This window comes from Lissotriton vulgaris, chromosome 8, assembly GCF_964263255.1.
Source record: "Lissotriton vulgaris chromosome 8, aLisVul1.2, whole genome shotgun sequence".
NCBI lineage: Eukaryota > Metazoa > Chordata > Amphibia > Caudata > Salamandridae > Lissotriton > Lissotriton vulgaris.
This window is the reverse complement of record NC_141696.1, coordinates 807,536,975-807,558,325: the sequence shown is the minus strand read 5'-3', so window position 1 is coordinate 807,558,325 and position 21,351 is coordinate 807,536,975.

Genomic DNA, 21,351 nt, shown 5'->3' with positions numbered 1-21,351 from the left:
TTGTGCAAAGGAGAAATCAGGTGTGAAACAGTCCTTTGTTGCCCCTTACCCTTTGCGGGCTATAAATAGAGAAATAAATAAAGTTGTAAGGGGGCAATTTTTATGTTTTACCCAAGAAGCTAAGTCTAAGTTGTCCATCCTGAAAAGAAGGAGAGTTAGGCTTAAGGCTCGTTTAAAACGCTCTAAGGAAGACGCCCTCTGGATTCAATTGAGGGAAGCTTCTTTTAACCACCAAACTAAGACCTTTTGGTCCTTAATTGGCAAAGGCTGCGGTACTAGAACCAGTCCTACGCCCATTGCCATTGAGGAACAGGTGTGGGTTCACTATATTGAGAAGTTGTACAGTAATAATAATTCTCATGGTATTAATGTTGAATTCGATAATGCTGCTGTTACACTTGACTGTCCAACAGAAAAGGAAATTGAATGTGCCATTAAGAATATGCGTTCCTCTGGTGCGATGGGTCCTGATAAAATCCCAATTTTAGTATTAAAAAACCAGAGTGAACTTTGGAGTAAAATACTCTTCCCAGTGTTTAAATTCTGTTTTTTAAGTGGAACAGTCCCCCCCTCCTGGAAAGGAAGCATCATTGTCCCTTTGTATAAAAAAGGGGCAAGAGATCTACCACAAAATTATCGCCAAATTGCCTTGCTTGACGCCATTGGTAAGGTGTTTGCAAAATGTGTGCTTTCTTTAATTAACGATTGGGTATCTGAACATAATATCCTTCCCCTGGAGCAAACAGGTTTCAGACAAAATCATGGAACCTTAGATAACCTGACCGCATTGCAAGTCATCAATGAAAAATATGTGAAAGTTCGGGGTGGTCAGGTATACGGCGCCTTTATTGACTTCTCCACCGCTTTTGACAAAGTAGATAGAAATTTGCTGTGGAGAAAGTTAGTTAACCTTGGTATGCCTGCTTCCCTTATTAAGTTAATTCGTGCCCTATATTCTGACACTTGGTGCAGAGTTTTACTTGGAGGTGATCGCGGCGTATCCAAATTAATCCCAACATTTAATGGGTTGAAGCAAGGTTGCCTTTTGGCTCCGTTGCTATTTTCATTATATACTGTTGATTTACCCATCACGCTTTCTGCCTGCGCCGGTATTGCCCCATCCTTGGGGGGTGTTCCAATTGCATGCCTTATGTATGCAGACGACATCCTAATTTTGGATCTCACCCCAAAGGGCCTAAATAATCGGTTGCATGCACTTTTTGAATATGCTGAAAGTCATTTTTTATCAATAAATACGGCAAAAAGCAAGGTGATTTGTTTTTCTGGTAGAAAGAAGCCTAAATGTTCTAACTTTCCATGGGTTGTGGGGGGGGAAAAACTAGAATGTGTGAAATCTTATACCTTTTTAGGTAAAATTGTCACTCACAATCTAAGTGACAAATCACACATAGACAATAATTCCCGGAAGGCTATTTCTCAGGGAAAGAGCTTAGTTTCCCTATATAAAGCCACAGGTAGAAGGCATTTTTCTATTCTCTTAGATGTTTTTAGAGCGAAAGTTCCAGCCTCCCTGTTATATGGAATTGAATTAGTTGATCTAAAAAAATGGAGTTTTCTAAACTCTGCGGAAGGAAAAATTCTTCGGAGTTTAATGTCTGTAGGCACCGCAAACTCGACTGCTTCCTTGCGACAGGAATTGGGTTTACGTAGCAGCAGGGTTCAAGGTCTTGCTAGTATCATACGCTGGGTAGTAGCTTTATCTAAAGGTGAACCCAATACCTTAAGAGACCTTATAAAAAATGAATTACTAGGATCTTTTAATGACTTCTCATCAATTGTAAAAAACTTTAGACTTGCTGTGTTACAATTGAAATTGGATGAGGAGACTTTATTTTTACTGTCCTCTCATCAACTAAAAACAGTTTTGAAGTCAGCCTCTTGGGAATTGGGGTTTTGCCTTGATAGAGACTTCTGTCTAGCGAAAAAAGGTTGTACGCCTGTTATTGAATCTTATACCCTGCGGAAAGCACAACCATATATGTACTGGAACATCTCCCATGGCGTGAGACGCCTGGTGTACTTATTAGGACATAATTTGCTTCCGCTAAAAGTTTTACAAGCCAGCTGGTTTGGTTGTTCGGCACGCTGTGATCTTTGCCAATTACATGATCAGGATCTAGATCACGTGATGTTCGTTTGCCCTACACTGATGCCCTGCAGGCGTAGATGGTTAAGATCAATCTGCCTACAACTTAACATATTATCAGCGTCTTCGTTTAAGGCAGCCTTGATTAACCCTCCTAATGAAATGTTTGTTTTTAAACTGTACAACTTTTTTAAATGTTTTTTGGACCTGTATTAAGATATCTCATGTGATTGTGATGAAAATATCTTCTTTTCTTTTTTTTAAGTATTTGTGCTTTGTATGTATATGCTGTTTTATGTGGACCTCATAAAGAGTTCCTTATCATAATAAATAAACTTTGAACTTTGAACTTTCATCAGAAAATTGATTTTTTGGACTCTACCAAAAATTATTCAAACTGTCTTTTGGATCGGGTCTCATGTTGAATAACCACTTTTTAAACCCTCACGGTGACCAAAATTGCCATTTTTACAGAGTTTTGCTTACTCAAAAGCTTCAATTTTGACCAATTTCAGGCACTGAAATGACTTTAAACACACTTATTTTAGTTGAAAGAGTAATAATTCACATCCAACCGTCATTCAAAGTCAAAAGATTAAATGTTAAAATTTCATCAATATTGACCATTTTTTCAACGTTCGACTGGTCCGGGGTCATCGTTTTTCATCAGAAAATGGATTTTTTGGACTCTACCAAAAATTATTCAAACTGTCTTTTGGATCGGGTCTCATGTTGAATAACCACTTTTTAAACCCTCACAGTGACCAAAATTGCCATTTTTACAGAGTTTTGCTTACTCAAAAGCTTCAATTTTGACCAATTTCAGGCACAGAAATGACTTTAAACACACTTATTTTAGTTGAAAAAGTAATAATTCACATCCAACCGTCATTTAAAGTCAAAAGATTAAATGTTAAAATTTCATCAATATTGACCATTTTTTCAACGTCTGACTGGTCCGGGGTCATCGTTTTTCATCAGAAAATTGATTTTTTGGACTCTACCAAAAATGATTCAAAATGTCATTTGGATCGGGCCTCATGTTGAATAACCACTTTTTAAACCCTCACAGTGACCAAAATTGCCATTTTTACAGAGTTTTGCTTACCCAAAATCTTCAATTTTGACCAATTTCAGGCACTGAAATGACTTTAAACACACTTATTTTAGTTGATAAAGTTATAATTCACATCCAACCGTCATTTAAAGTCAAAAGATTAAATGTTAAAATTTCATCAATATTGACCATTTTTTCAACGTTCGACTGGTCCGGGGTCATCGTTTTTCATCAGAAAATTGATTTATTGGACTCTACCAAAAATGATTCAAAATGTCATTTGGATCGGCCCTCATGTTGAATAACCACTTTTTAAACCCTCACAGTGACCAAAATTGCCATTTTTACAGAGTTTTGCTTACTCAAAATCTTCAATTTTGACCAATTTCTGGCACAGAAATGACTTTAAACACACTTATTTTAGTTGAAAAAGTAATAATTCACATCCAACCGTCATTTAAAGTCAAAAGATTAAATGTTAAAATATCATCAATATTGACCATTTTTTCACCGTTCGACTGGTCCGGGGTCATCATTTTTCATAAGAAAATTGATTTTTTGGACTCTACCAAAAATGATTCAAAATGTCATTTGGATCGGGCCTCATGTTGAATAATCACTTTTTAAACCCTCACAGTGACCAAAATTGCCATTTTTACAGAGCTTTGCTTACTCAAAATCTTCAATTTTGACCAATTTCAGGCACAGAAATGACTTTAAACACACTTATTTTAGTTGATAAAGTTATAATTCACATCCAACCGTCATTTAAAGTCAAAAGATTAAATGTTAAAATTTCATCAATATTGACCATTTTTGGAACGTTCGACTGCTCCGGGGTCATCGTTTTTCTTCAGAAAATTGATTTTTTGGACTCTACCAAAAATGATTCAAAATGTCTTTTGGATCGGGTCTCATGTTGAATAACCACTTTTTAAACCCTCACAGCGACCAAAATTGCCATTTTTACAGAGTTTTGCTTACTCAAAATCTTAAATTTTGACCAATTTCAGGCACAGAAATGACTTTAAACACACTTATTTTAGTTGAAAATGTAATAATTCACATCCAACCGTCATTCAAAGTCAAAAGATTAAATGTTAAAATTTCATCAATATTGACCATTTTTTCAATGTTCGACTGGTCCGGGGTCATCGTTTTTCATCAGAAAATTGATTTTTTGGACTCTACCAAAAATGATTCAAAATGTCATTTGGATCAGGCCTCATGTTGAATAACCACTTTTTAAACCCTCACAGTGACCAAAATTGCCATTTTTACAGAGCTTTGATTACTCAAAATCTTCAATTTTGACCAATTTCAGGCACAGAAATGACTTTAAACACACTTATTTTAGTTGAAAAAGTAATAATTCACATCCAACCGTCATTTAAAGTCAAAAGATTAAATGTTAAAATTTCATCAATATTGACCATTTTTTCAACGTTCGACTGGTCCGGAGTCATTGTTTTTCATCAGAAAATTGATTTTTTGGACTCTACCAAAAATTATTCAAACTGTCTTTTAGATCGGGTCTCATGTTGAATGACCACTTTTTAAACCCTCACGGTGACCAAAATTGCCATTTTTACAGAGTTTTGCTTACTCAAAAGCTTCAATTTTGACCAATTTCAGGCACTGAAATGACTTTAAACACACTTATTTTAGTTGAAAATGTAATAATTCACATCCAACCGTCATTCAAAGTCAAAAGATTAAATGTTAAAATTTCATCAATATTGACCATTTTTTCAACGTTCGACTGGTCCGGGGTCATCGTTTTTCATCAGAAAATTGATTTTTTGGACTCTACCAAAAATGATTCAAAATGTCATTTGGATCGGGCCTCATGTTGAATAATCACTTTTTAAACCCTCACAGTGACCAAAATTGCCGTTTTAACAGAGCTTTGCCTACTCAAAATATTCAATTTTGACCAATTTCAGGCACAGAAATGACTTTAAACACACTTATTTTAGTTGAAAAAGTAATAATTCACATCCAACCATCATTTAAAGTCAAAAGATTAAATGTTAAAATTTCATCAATATTGACCATTTTTTCAACGTTCGACTGGTCCTGGGTCATCGTTTTTCATCAGAAAATTGATTTTTTGGACTCTACCAAAAATGATTCAATATGTCATTTGGATCGGGCCTCATGTTGAATAACCACTTTTTAAACCCTCACAGTGACCAAAATTGCCATTTTTACAGAGTTTTGCTTACTCAAAATCTTCAATTGTGACCAATTTCAGGCACAGAAATGACTTTAAACACACTTATTTTAGTTGAAAAAGTAATAATTCACATCCAACCGTGATTTAAAGTCAAAAGATTAAATGTTAAAATGACATCAATATTGACCATTTTTTCAATGTTCGACTGGTCTGGGGTCATCGTTTTTCATCAGAAATGTGATTTTTTGGACTCTACCAAAAATGATTAAAAATGATATTTGGATCGGGCCTCATGTTGAATAACCACTTTTTAAACCCTCACAGTGACCAAAAGTGCCATTTTTACAGAGTTTTGCTTACTCAAAATCTTCAATTTTGACCAATTTCTGGCACAGAAATGATTTTAAACACACTTATTTTAGTTGAAAAAGTAATAATTCACATCCAATAGTCATTTAAAGTCAAAAGTTTAAATGTTAAAATTTCATCAATATTGACCATTTTTTCAACGTTCGACTGGTCCGGGGTCATCGTTTTTCATCAGAAAATTGATTTTTTGGACTCTACCAAAAATGATTCAAAATGTCATTTGGATCGGGCCTCATGTTGAATAACCACTTTTTAAACCCTCACAGTGACCAAAATTGACATTTTTACAGAGTTTTGCTTACTCAAAATCTTCAATTTTGACCAATTTCTGGCACAGAAATGATTTTAAACACACTTATTTTAGTTGAAAAAGTAATAATTCACATCCAATAGTCATTTAAAGTCAAAAGTTTAAATGTTAAAATTTCATCAATATTGACCATTTTTTCAACGTTCGACTGGTCCGGGGTCATCGTTTTTCATCAGAAATGTGATTTTTTGGACTCTACCAAAAATGATTAAAAATGATATTTGGATCGGGCCTCATGTTGAATAACCACTTTTTAAACCCTCACAGTGACCAAAATTGACATTTTTACAGAGTTTTGCTTACTCAAAAGCTTCAATTTTGACCAATTTCAGGCACAGAAATGACTTTAAACGCACTTATTTTAGTTGAAAAAGTAATATTTCACATCCAACAGTCATTTAAAGTCAAAAGTTTAAATGTTAAAATTTCATCAATATTGACCATTTTTTCAACGTTCGACTGGTCCGGGGTCATCGTTTTTCATCAGAAAATTGATTTTTTGGACTCTACCAAAAATGATTCAAAATGTCATTTGGATCGGCCCTCATGTTGAATAACCACTTTTTAAACCCTCACAGTGACCAAAATTGCCATTTTTACAGAGTTTTGCTTACCCAAAATCTTCAATGTTGACCAATTTCAGGCACTGAAATGACTTTAAACACACTTATTTCAGTTGATAAAGTTATAATTCACATCCAACCGTCATTTAAAGTCAAAAGATTAACTGTTAAAATTTCATCAATATTGACCATTTTTGGAACGTTCGACTGGTCCGGGGTCATCGTTTTTCATCAGAAAATTGTTTTTTTGGACTCTACCAAAAATGATTCAAAATGTCATTTGGATCGGGCCTCATGTTGAAAAATCACTTTTTAAACCCTCACAGTGACCAAAATTGCCATTTTTACAGAGCTTTGCTTACTCAAAATCTTCAATTTTGACCAATTTCAGGCACAGAAATGACTTTAAACACACTTATTTTAGTTGAAAAAGTAATAATTCACATCCAACCGTCATTTAAAGTCAAAAGGTTAAATGTTAAAATTTCATCAATATTGACCATTTTTGGAACGTTCGACTGGTCCGGAGTCATCGTTTTTCATCAGAAAATTGATTTTTTGGACTCTACCAAAAATTATTCAAACTGTCTTTTGGATCGGGTCTCATGTTGAATAACCACTTTTTAAACCCTCACGGTGACCAAAATTGCCATTTTTACAGAGTTTTGCTTACTCAAAAGCTTCAATTTTGACCAATTTCAGGCACAGAAATGACTTTAAACACACTTATTTTAGTTGAAAGAGTAATAATTCACATCCAACCGTCATTTAAAGTCAAAAGATTAAATGTTAAAATTTCATCAATATTGACCATTTTTTCAACGTTCGACTGGTCCGGGGTCATCGTTTTTCATCAGAAAATTGATTTTTTGGACTCTACCAAAAATTATTCAAACTGTCTTTTGGATCGGGTCTCATGTTGAATAACCACTTTTTAAACCCTCACAGTGACCAAAATTGCCATTTTTACAGAGTTTTGCTTACCCAAAATCTTCAATTTTGACCAATTTCAGGCACTGAAATGACTTTAAACACACTTATTTTAGTTGATAAAGTTATAATTCACATCCAATCGTCATTTAAAGTCAAAAGATTAAATGTTAAAATTTCATCAATATTGACCATTTTTTCAACGTTCGACTGGTCCGGGGTCATCGTTTTTCATCAGAAAATTTATTTTTTGGACTCTACCAAAAATGATTCAAAATGTCATTTGGATCGGGCCTCATGTTGAAAAATCACTTTTTAAACCCTCACAGTGACCAAAATTGCCATTTTTACAGAGCTTTGCTTACTCAAAATCTTCAATTTTGACCAATTTCAGGCACAGAAATGACTTTAAACACACTTATTTTAGTTGAAAAAGTAATAATTCACATCCAACCGTCATTTAAAGTCAAAAGATTAAATGTTAAAATTTCATCAATATTGACCATTTTTTCAACGTTCGACTGGTCCGGAGTCATCGTTTTTCATCAGAAAATTGATTTTTTTGGACTCTACCAAAAATTATTCAAACTGTCTTTTGGATCGGGTCTCATGTTGAATAACCACTTTTTAAACCCTCACGGTGACCAAAATTGCCATTTTTACAGAGTTTTGCTTACTCAAAAGCTTCAATTTTGACCAATTTCAGGCACAGAAATGACTTTAAACACACTTATTTTAGTTGAAAAAGTAATAATTCACATCCAACCGTCATTTAAAGTCAAAAGATTAAATGTTAAAATTTCATCAATATTGACCATATTTTCAACGTTCGACTGGTCTGGGGTCATCGTTTTTCATCAGAAAATTGATTTTTTGGACTCTACCAAAAATGATTCAAAATGTCATTTGGATCGGGCCTCATGTTGAATAACCACTTTTTAAACCCTCACAGTGACCAAAATTGCCATTTTTACAGAGTTTTGCTTACCCAAAATCTTCAATTTTGACCAATTTCAGGCACTGAAATGACTTTAAACACACTTATTTTAGTTGATAAAGTTATAATTCACATCCAACCGTCATTTAAAGTCAAAAGATTAAATGTTAAAATTTCATCAATATTGACCATTTTTGGAACGTTCGACTGGTCCGGAGTCATCGTTTTTCATCAGAAAATTGATTTTTTGGACTCTACCAAAAATTATTCAAACTGTCTTTTGGATCGGGTCTCATGTTGAATAACCACTTTTTAAACCCTCACGGTGACCAAAATTGCCATTTTTACAGAGTTTTGCTTACTCAAAAGCTTCAATTTTGACCAATTTCAGGCACTGAAATGACTTTAAACACACTTATTTTAGTTGAAAGAGTAATAATTCACATCCAACCGTCATTCAAAGTCAAAAGATTAAATGTTAAAATTTCATCAATATTGACAATTTTTTCAACGTTCGACTGGTCCGGGGTCATCGTTTTTCATCAGAAAATTGATTTTTTGGACTCTACCAAAAATGATTCAAAATGTCATTTGGATCGGGCCTCATGTTGAATAACCACTTTTTAAACCCTCACAGTGACCAAAATTGCCATTTTTACAGAGTTTTGCTTACCCAAAATCTTCAATTTTGACCAATTTCAGGCACTGAAATGACTTTAAACACACTTATTTTAGTTGAAAAAGTAATAATTCACATCCAACCGTCATTTAAAGTCAAAAGATTAAATGTTAAAATTTCATCAATATTGACCATTTTTTCAACGTTCGACTGGTCCGGGGTCATCGTTTTTCATCAGAAAATTGATTTTTTGGACTCTACCAAAAATGATTCAAAATGTCATTTGGATCGGGCCTCATGTTGAATAACCACTTTTTAAACCCTCACAGTGACCAAAATTGCCATTTTTACAGAGTTTTGCTTACCCAAAATCTTCAATTTTGACCAATTTCAGGCACTGAAATGACTTTAAACACACTTATTTTAGTTGATAAAGTTATAATTCACATCCAACCGTCATTTAAAGTCAAAAGATTAAATGTTAAAATTTCATCAATATTGACCAATTTTTTCAACGTTCGACTGGTCCGGGGTCATCGTTTTTCATCAGAAAATTGATTTTTTGGACTCTACCAAAAATTATTCAAACTGTCTTTTGGATCGGGTCTCATGTTGAATAACCACTTTTGAAACCCTCACAGTGACCAAAATTGCCATTTTTACAGAGTTTTGCTTACTCAAAAGCTTCAATTTTGACCAATTTCAGGCACAGAAATGACTTTAAACACACTTATTTTAGTTGAAAAAGTAATAATTCACATTCAACCGTCATTTAAAGTCAAAAGATTAAATGTTAAAATATCATCAATATTGACCATTTTTTCACCGTTCGACTGGTCCGGGGTCATCATTTTTCATAAGAAAATTGATTTTTTGGACTCTACCAAAAATGATTCAAAATGTCATTTGGATCGGGCCTCATGTTGAATAATCACTTTTTAAACCCTCACAGTGACCAAAATTGCCATTTTTACAGAGCTTTGCTTACTCAAAATCTTCAATTTTGACCAATTTCAGGCACAGAAATGACTTTAAACACACTTATTTCAGTTGAAAAAGTAATAATTCACATCCAACTGATGTAAATAATTAATTTACTCTCTTAGTTTCTATGCAGGTAAGTACTTAATCAATGATAACTCAATCAGAAGGAAAGAAAACAGAGTCCGTGGTGTTAGAGTTTCTAAGGGTTTTATTCCTCATAAAGGAATCAGGATATCATGTTCTGACCACCACAGGGGTGTCAGAAGGGATAGATGAGCGCGCTCTCGTTTATTGACAATACATAGCTTATATACTTGATTTACATCATAATGTTCAATGTAAGAGGCGTAACAGCTGAGAGAAGACAAGATAACAGTATACACGTGGTACCAATACATCATCAAGAGGCGTAAACTAGGCGTGAACTAGAGGTGTGTGCTAGAAACGTCACTGATAGGTGACGCAAGTGGGTGGCACCAAGGGGTGGTGCTAACAGAATGTTGCAATGTCAGCAGAAATCGGAAGCTTGGATGCGCGCGCAGCTGCATGACGTGTGATTGACGGGGTGCAGGGGACTTGACATTTACACTGACGGAAAGAGACAGAAGTCTGGCATGTCAGATCAACTTGTACTTCTATCATATCTGATATCTGATGTTTTAGGAACTATACTATCTGGGCGGAAAGGTCTCTAGGGCAGAGGCTATTCTATGCTAACTGTGGATGCGTGTATAAGCGCCTAAGTGTCTACATGTAGAGCGTGGGGGCACGGGGCCTTCCTTGGAAGCATGGCAACGGAGGCTATGAATTACTTGTATTAAGACAGGTCGGCCCTTTTGGCTCTGCAGCTGGAGAGGATGTTTACAGGATCTAGTAGGCAGGAATGTATTCTCGGGGAGCGGAACAGATAACTCGAAGGTTATAGTCAGTCTTGGCAGAAAGCAGGCTTGAGCTGAGCGCGAGGGGCCGCGCTGAATGTCGGACAGAGTTCACGAGTACAGAGGTAGCCTGGGCAGAGTCAGGAGCCACAAAAGAGGTTCAGATGGCAGGAATTCAGGGCCTACTCTAGCTAGAGCAGGAATACATGAAAAGTGTACTATAAAAAGACGTTGGCATAGCATACTTAGGAACGGACTATATAATCCATTCATGGTGGATCTGAAAGAGGACAAGTTGACGGTGGACGCAAATGTGTTTGCGTCTTCATAGCTGGCACAGGAGGGAAGTTACATGCACTTTAAGCTGGTACATGGAGTCGGTGGGGTACGCGCTAGGGAACACATCATGGCCAAAATTTAATTTTCCTCATTCCCTCCTTGTTCCCTACGGACCCTTCATGAAATATCGATCCTCATGAATCGATCAGTCTGTTCTTGTAACATCTTTTGTTCTTCTTTCTTTCGGTTACGTTTTGAGTGGAAACTGGAATGTTCAATACAAGAGGTGGCACACAGTCCACAAATCGCTGGCCCACACTGTAGGCACAGGCAGCAACTGAATACTAGGGCTAGGCCAATGCCTAGGAAGGATAGGATCTTCCATCCCCAAGCTGTTAACGTTGTCCAGAACCAACCGGACCAAGTCCAGGTGCCTGGAGTCTGATGTATCTGATTTGCAATCTTATGGAGACGGGTGATAGCTTGATATACAGATGGTGCATTCTGTGGAATGAAAACACAGCAGCTTGACCCGATGACCTTACAGGCTCCACCTCTATCTGCCAAGATGACGTCAATTACAAGACGATTCTGAAGGACAACAACCCGCATAGCGGACTGCTCTTCTGTTAAGTTACCTAAGGCGGAGGTAGTTTCATTTACTACGGCTTCAAGTGTTCTAGTTAATCTGCGTATTAATTTACTATTCTGGACAGGACCTAAAAAGAAAAAGAATCCTTTATTAAAATCAGTGTACTGTTCCCATGCCGTTTCTGTGTAGTCGACAAGTGGGATGTCTCTTCTGGGTCTGTTCTTTACTAGATTGCTATTTCTATGGTAATCCGAAGGAGCTAGAAAAACAGGTGGCAAAAGGAATGCAATGTAACAGGTACCATCCCAATCTGGAGGTAGACGGATGTATGCGGTATGACCACACACAAAGTAAGAATGACTGATAGCTTTGAAAGATGATTTTCCATCATCACTGAATTCGACCACAGTAGTGCATTTACTATGACCTAAGTGTACTGAACCTTTCTTCTTGATACATAATTCACCAGTGACTGGCAGTACTGACATAATAGGTAGAACTGGTGTGGCTTCGGATTCGACAGTAAGAATCATAAGGCTAATTGTGTAATTACCTAATCCATATACTTCATTTTCTAGATCAGTTCCTATTCTAATGGGCAGTCCCTCCTTATCCGGGTAACAGGCGTCTAGTAGGACCAAGTTCAGGTTTCCCCAAACCCAACCCCCATCGAAAACAGCAATGTCGGGATCTAAGGAATTAATTATCTTAAACCATGCTCCACAGGAGCCATTGTGAGAGAACGGGTACGGAAAGAGAGGCAGGGCTCCCTTGTAATTCTGGTAGGGAGGGAGTCGGCCACATATCCAGCAATTTGTAGCATTGTTAGTTTGATGAGAATGATGTAACATACTAATGAATGTATTGTTGCGCAGCGCAAGTCTGTAAGAAAGTTCATGAGGAGGTAACTCACTAAAAGTGTGTTCAGCAGAGACATTGTAAGCAGATTGTTCACGCTTGAAAATAGGATAGTATATGGGTAACAAGATGCTAGCAACAATGATTAATATACTGATAATAAACATTATTATTAGTGTCACTATGCAGTGACTACGAAGTGATTTGCAATATGTTCTTTTCTTTTCCTCTCTCTCTCTAACTCGATCTAGGGGATACATGTCAGAGACTATTTAACCGATTCACCTAGGGGAGGACTTAAACAATTAAACTGTCTGACTTGCTAGATCGTAACTTCATACGATATTGTTCTTGAGGAGTTTTTTCTCTTTTAACTTCGGTAAAGTCTTTGGGATCACAGTCTCTGGTGGGGGTGGGTGTGTCTTGTTCCGGTTTCAGTCCTGGGAATGTTTTGATATGGCTTAGGTGAACCCACCCCTTTCTGCCTTCCAACTTGACTGCGGTCCTTGTCGTTAGCAGAACGGTCTTCGGAGACTTCCAGCGGGGCTCCAACGGACTTTTCCTGTCGAAGTTTCGGACTAGAACAACGTCACCGGGGCGGACATCATGCTCCTTCACATCGGTGTTGTCAGGGAAGGCTGCGGCAACCTGTGAACGACATGATTGGAGTGCAGACATCAAGGAGGCAAGGTAATCTGTCAACATGTTACAATCAACATCGGTTATCTTTTTAGGAATGGGCGTCCCCCACATATTCGGTGGTCTGCCAAAGACCACTTCGTACGGAGATAGCCCTGATCTTGAATGGGCGACCATTCTCATATAGAATAGTGCCACCGGCAGGGCGACTATCCAGTCGACCCCTTTGTCCTGACATATTTTTGCAAGGCGGATCTTTAATGTCTGATTATGCCTTTCAACAAGGCCTGCTGCTTCTGGATGTCGGACACAATGGAACTTCCACTGGTATCCCAATAACAAGGAAACTTCTTTCATTAGGGCAGACGAGAATGGCTGACCGTTATCTGAGTACACGACACGAGGCAAGCCGTACCGTGGGAAAAATTCACGAACCAACTGTTTGGCAGTGGTCGGAGCAGTGTAATCTGGGACTGGGTATGCTTCGGTCCAGCGGGACAGAGCACAGACAACTACGAGAACATATTTGAATCCTCGACAACGGTCCATCTGGATATAATCCATCTGGAGGACTTCAAAAGGGTGATCGGGAGGGTGGAATCCACCTTGCTCTACAGGGACGCTTTTACCTGGATTGAACTGACAACAGATCATGCAAGTACGCACTTTCTGTTTTGCGGCTGCTCGTAAGTGTTTATTGTTCCAGAGATTTTGCAAACTGTCTAACATTGCTTTCTCTCCTAGGTGGGCAGGACTATGTGCTGTATTTATCATGACTTGAACCATAGAGTCAGGGAGAAACCATGTAGATTTTCCCTTCGTCATCCAACCTTGATCTGTCTGGATCCCTCCTAGTTCGATCCATTTCTTTATTTCTTCTGGAGTAGCATGTGTCTGAATGTCAATAACATCTAGTGTGGGATCTCTGACTGTCATGCAATTTGTCGGATCTGTTGTCTTCATCGCGTCAGTTGTCTGAGTGTGAGTCAGTGCTGTATGTTTTGCTGTCTGATCTGCCAGGTCGTTACCCTGGGAAACAGAATCTGTGACTTTAGTATGTGCTCTACACTTCATGACGGATATGGCTGAAGGCAGATGTATTGCTTCTAGCAGTGCTTGAATGAGAGGACCATGCTGTATTTTTGTACCATGAGAGGTCAGGAAACCTCGTTCCTGCCAGAGCATGCCGAAGTCGTGTACGACTCCGAACGCATAACGGGAATCAGTGTATATGTTAACATTTCTGTTCTTGGCTAGAATACAGGCTTGGGTCAGAGCGATGAGCTCTGCCGCTTGAGCAGACAGTGTATCAATACGATGTGTCTCTTTAACTTCAGTTTCAGTGGTCACGGCATACGCGGCCACTAACTCTCCTGTACTTGTTCTCATGCATGAACCATCCACATAAAGTGTCAGGTCTGGATTTGTCAACGGAACATCTGTTAAATCTCGTCTGGGCTTTGTTACTGCATTAATAATTTCTATACAATCATGTGGAGCTGGATCTGTCATAACTGTAGGTAACAATGTTGCTGGATTCAAGATACTGCAGCGTCTGATTTCTATGTGTGGCTGGAATAATGTCAATTCGTAACCTGTCAGTCGTGCTATAGTCAAGTGTTGAGTCTGGGTTCTGTTTAACAGAACCTCTACAGAATGTGGAACTTGTACTGTTAACTGATGACCTAAAACAATTGAATCGCTTTGTCTGATTGCTAACGCTGTTGCTGCTACTGACTTTAAACATGCAGGGAGTGCCTGTGCTACTGAATCCAAAGTACTTGAAAAATAAGCGCAAGGCTTATGTGAACCTGCTTGATCTTGTGTGAGGACAGACAACGCTGTACCATCACGTTCTGTAACAAAAAGTGTAAACGGTTTGCTGTAACATGGTGTTGCTAAAACTGGTGCTTGGCATAAAGCTTTCTTTAATTCCTTAAAGGCTTGTGTGTGTTCCTGAGTCCAAGGGAGGACAGTCGAAGTTGCTGCCTCCTGTGTCGTTAACTGGATGAGTGGTTTAGCTAGAAATGCATATTGAGGAATCCATTGTCTACAGTACGAGGTGAGGCCTATGAAGGCCCGTACTTCCTTTTGTGTCAGGGGTCGTGGCATGTTTACAATTAACTGAATGCGATCGGGAGTGAGCTGTCTCCCCACTTTGGACAGCAAGTGACCCAAGTACACAACTTGCTGAACACAGAATTGTAGCTTCGAAGGAGACACTTTGTGTCCCTTGTCGGCCAGGAAATGCAAAACTATCAGAGATGCTTGTTCACATTCGGGCTCACTTCGTGCGGTGATCAGTAGATCATCGACGTATTGCAGTAAAGCGGTATTAACTGGCATTTGAATACAATCTAGTTGTCTTTTCAGTGCTTGACTATAGATGCTGGGGCTTTCTGTAAATCCTTGAGGTGCGCGGGAAAATTTGAAACTTCGTCCATTTAAACTGAATCCGAAGAGATATTGGCTCTCCGGGTCAATAGGTACACTGAAGAAAGCGTTCTTGAGATCGATTACAGTAAAGAACGTTGCTTCTGAATCAATAGCAGTCAACAGGGAGGAGATATCGGGGACCACAGGATACTGTGGTACAATACATTTGTTCAGTTCTCGAAGATCAATCACCAGCCGGTATACTGGCGGTGCATTGCGGTCTGTACGTTTAAGAATTGGAATGATGGGTGAATTACAGATATTGGAGTCGGTCTCTACGACCACTCCTTGGGCAATAAGCTCTTCAATGATTTTCAGTAAAGCCACTACAGCATCGGGTGGTAACTTGTATTGTCTGATTCTGGGTAAAACAACTCCTGTCTTGAGTGTAACACGGTATGGTGTGATATGCATACAACCTACATCAGCTGGGCCTTTTGCCCATAAGTGATCTGGTACATTTTTCAGTCTGACATCAAAGTCACGTAGAACATAATGACCCTTGAAATCCCGTAGAAAGAGTCTGACTCCCTCCGGGGAACAGCAAATTATAGCTCCTAGAGCCTTCAGTGTTTTAATTCCTAACAGATTTTCGGGACATGATTTCGTAAGTAACAAATCTGTAACTCGAGATAATGGACCCACAGCTAGTGGTACTGGTTCTGATACTTCATTTACAATAGGCTGTCCTGAAAAACCAAGGGAAACATTCTGTGAGCCTGAGAGGGGTGCCCCTGGAACTTCATTATGACTTATAGTAGTGCGACTTGCCCCTGTGTCAATTAAAAACTTTCTGTCTTTTCCTAATACGTGACTATGTACATAAGGACCTTCTTGATCTACAGGAATTTCAATAAGAGGCAAATCACTTTCCCTCCCTAGGCTGTTTCATGTATATCGCTGATAATCTGGATATGCCGACTGGGCATACTGGTACATCTGCTGTGAGACTTGTCGTGTTGCGGCAGCGGGCTGTGTCTGAGCATGCTGTGGCTGCGGTACTGCTACTGTCTGTACTGTATGGGACTGATCATGCACAGGCTGGGTATTCTGCATTGGCTGTTCGTTCTGTGAGGTCTGTTGATGACCCTGTTCATGTCTAGGCGGACGCGGTCTTTCTTTAGTTTTACCTGTCTCGATGTTATGTTTCAGGACTGGACATTCATGTACGTAGTGACCTGGCTGCTTGCAATAATTACATGTCCCTTTAACGGGAGGGGCGGAATGATTTGTCTGGGCCCCACCTTTTCTATGACCCTCGGCTGGAATCGTCTGTGCTACTAACATTTTCATTTTCGTGTCTTTCATACGTTTCTGTTCCTGGTCTTGTTCTTCCCTAATTCTATTCTGGTGATATTGTAACATTTGTAACATCTGTGATGGCGTATTTGCCTGCCAAGTACTTTCAACCTTGTACACTCTATTTTTAACTAGTGGTAGGGCGTTCTCTACTAATTTTGTTACAAAAAGGTGTGGATATGACTCGCTACTAGTTTTTAGGCCACTATTGATAATGAAACATTTCTCGAATCTTGAATAAAAGTCGCTAGTATCTTCATCTTGTTTCTGTTTACAGGACGAGATTGCGTCCCAATCTTCCTTTCTAGTTGTCAATAATCTTGGCAGAACCTGTACTATTAAACCTGGTAATGCTTTAGTCAGATCCCCAAGGCCTAACCCTGGTACTCGTTTCTTTTCTTCGTCTTCTATCTCCGCCCATGCTATCTTTGACTCTCCCACTTCCCAATCCTTTTCCTTTAATTTCTCGTAAATGCCCGTGGGCAACAGTACTTTTAACATTTTCATAATATCATCATACGTGTAATCTCCCATCAGTAACATGTCTTTAAGCTCTCTGTGAAAACCCGCAGGGTCTTTATCATGGCACGGGACTAATTTCTTCATTTCTAATAGTTCTAACTTAGTCAGTGGTGTGTGAACATACACACGTTTCAGGCGTTGGTCCGCACCCATAACTGGATGTACTTCTCGTAAGGGATTCTGGCTTTCAATACCGCCACCGCATTGCATGTGGTACATTTTTCTTTCTGGAGGCGGGGCGGGAACGTATTCAGAGCTCAGGAAGGTGTTATACTTGCGTCGTTGTTCTAGAATTATTTGTATCAATTTGGTACTAAAACCTCTCCATCTATCCATGATTAGTGCTTCTAAGGTTTCGTGTAAGGGACCTGGATCAGAATGATGGTTTCTGAACTTGATAAGGAGGTGCTGAATCATGTATACACCTGCTATTTTCTGCTCTTCCGGGGAAAGGTTCAAGAATGTCTGCACTAACGTGTCATCATTATATATATCTGCGTTTTCAGCCCACAATACGGCTGACCGGGCTAGTTCCTGTTCGTCCATAGAATTGAGTATATGGTACCCTACTCGATCTCGAAGCCTTTTATCAGTTTCCTGGAACTGATGCTCTGAAGAATTCGGATTTGTTAAAGCGGAGAAAAGAACTCTCTTGCTCTCCGGACGGACACCTTTCCTAAGGTAGTTTCCCTTACCTACATACGCTATTATATCTGTAGACTTTTCTGATGTTTCATCTTCATCTTCCTCCTCGGAGGAAGTTTTATCATTCTCTTCTTGGTGTGCTGTCAATACTGCCTTTCTAATTTTCTGGGACATAGTGGCTATGCAAGTCCCCTTGTCATGTCTTCCGTCTGCTATATTTTGACCCCACTTGTTTAATGCGTCTAACTCACTTTGATCTGTCCCGGGCCTGTCTCGTTCTCTTATCACACAATTAATGAAGAATCGTAAAATCTGTTTTTGAATGTCAACTTTCTGTTTATACATGGCAGCTTTGACACTGTCGGGGTCTTTCCCTGTCTGTATGAATTTGTATAGTCTGTCGAGAGCTTCCTGCATTCCTACATAGCATAGCAAGTTATCGGTGGCAGATCTCAATCGGAGTGATGCTAATACCATTAAATCGTCTTTTCCGGGTACTGGGTCATATCTGCAAAATGACATCCTATCTTTGAATGCGTCAAGCCGGGCTGAATAGGGAGACTGGAAAGGATTCTGTGTGTCCTTTAAATGCAATCTGTGTGTCGGTGGAGGGGTTTGTAGACCCGCTGTCGCACCTCCTGAGGCGGATGCTTGGGCATTATCTCTCCGCGGAGTCTGGATTTGGACTTGAATCTGTCTTTTAGTAAGATCAGGTAGTACTGGTTTCGGTAGATCCGTCTTCAGTGGGGGAAGTGGCGGAGGTATCGGAACAGGGGAGGTCTGTCGCGGTACCGGCGGAGCTGTATCTGGGGGCGTAGTGCCACCCCCATCCCTGTCAGTAGGCAGGGCACGAACAGGCAGATTGGTGTAAGCTGGTGCTACATCCTCTAGATATGAATTCAGGAATATGTCTTTAGTAGTCTTGTGCATTACTTTAGTTGGAACTAATGGTGTCGGTAAGTTTTTCGGTATCTCTGATTCAGTTTCGGACGTGCCATCTGCTACAAGATACATACCGTTTACAAGATTATTTCGGGCACGGTCTATTTGTTCTGTTTTTACTCGGATCCCTTCAGTAACTAATTCGTTTTCTCGCTCTTTATCTGATTCTTTAAGTCTGTCTTCTCTACGGAGTGCTTTGTCAGCACGCTTACGTGATTCCTTACGCCAAAATTCTATGGCGTCCTTCTGAGATTGCCTAGCTTTCTTTTTCCATAATGCTTCTTCTACCCTCATGATGCACTCGGCATCCCACGTTCCGGTAACAGGCCATCTGTGTCTTTCGTCTAGGTGCTTGGTGTAATCGGCCCATAAATCTAGATATAATATGGCATCTATGCCATGCTTTTGATACATAAAATTGCCTGGAGTGTCCCTAGGGGGGATAGGAATTTCTTCCTCTAGTAACCCTTTCCTAGTTCCGATCTGTTTTAACTTGCTGAGGAACGGCATCCTGCTTACTTATTACTTGAACGCTAGATCTTTATTCCTTGATACGAGTTGCTAGTTGATACAAGAAATACAATAATACACAATAAAACAGTCACATTCATACCACAACATTAATCACATAAAAACATTAAAGACATAGCTAACTACCCCCTACACTGAATGTACCGCTCAACGGTACGGATACACTGGTGTAACAGTGCAGAAATTCGGAATACTTTATATACTGCTAAACAGTACAGATACACTGCCTAAAAACAGTGCAGACCGGACTTGCGTACCCAAACCCGTCTAGATACGACCCAGCAATGGTACTCACCGGGAAGCACGGAAAACAGAAGGCCTAGGAAAACTCGACTGGACTCGACTCGGAAACTTCGGAAAACTTCGGAGAACTTTCGGAAAACTTCGGAAAACTTCGGAAAACTGGTGGGCCTCTTCACACCTCGGACCTTGCTTCTTTCGGCTGGGCTCTGGTCGGGATCCTCCGCACTCCTCACCGCCTCGTCTGGGCACTGATCGCAGTCTTCGTCACCTCCGTGATGTTGCAATGTCAGCAGAAATCGGAAGCTTATCGGAACTTATTTTAGTTGATAAAGTTATAATTCACATCCAACCGTCATTTAAAGTCAAAAGATTAAATGTTAAAATTTCATCAATATTGACCATTTTTGGAACGTTCGACTGGTCCGGAGTCATCGTTTTTCATCAGAAAATTGATTTTTTGGACTCTACCAAAAATTATTCAAACTGTCTTTTGGATCGGGTCTCATGTTGAATAACCACTTTTTAAACCCTCACGGTGACCAAAATTGCCATTTTTACAGAGTTTTGCTTACTCAAAAGCTTCAATTTTGACCAATTTCAGGCACTGAAATGACTTTAAACACACTTATTTTAGTTGAAAGAGTAATAATTCACATCCAACCGTCATTCAAAGTCAAAAGATTAAATGTTAAAATTTCATCAATATTGACCATTTTTTCAACGTTCGACTGGTCCGGGGTCATCGTTTTTCATCAGAAAATTGATTTTTTGGACTCTACCAAAAATGATTCAAAATGTCATTTGGATCGGGCCTCATGTTGAATAACCACTTTTTAAACCCTCACAGTGACCAAAATTGCCATTTTTACAGAGTTTTGCTTACCCAAAATCTTCAATTTTGACCAATTTCAGGCACTGAAATGACTTTAAACACACTTATTTTAGTTGAAAAAGTAATAATTCACATCCAACCGTCATTTAAAGTCAAAAGATTAAATGTTAAAATTTCATCAATATTGACCATTTTTTCAACGTTCGACTGGTCCGGGGTCATCGTTTTTCATCAGAAAATTGATTTTTTGGACTCTACCAAAAATGATTCAAAATGTCATTTGGATCGGGCCTCATGTTGAATAACCACTTTTTAAACCCTCACAGTGACCAAAATTGCCATTTTTACAGAGTTTTGCTTACCCAAAATCTTCAATTTTGACCAATTTCAGGCACTGAAATGACTTTAAACACACTTATTTTAGTTGATAAAGTTATAATTCACATCCAACCGTCATTTAAAGTCAAAAGATTAAATGTTAAAATTTCATCAATATTGACCAATTTTTTCAACGTTCGACTGGTCCGGGGTCATCGTTTTTCATCAGAAAATTGATTTTTTGGACTCTACCAAAAATTATTCAAACTGTCTTTTGGATCG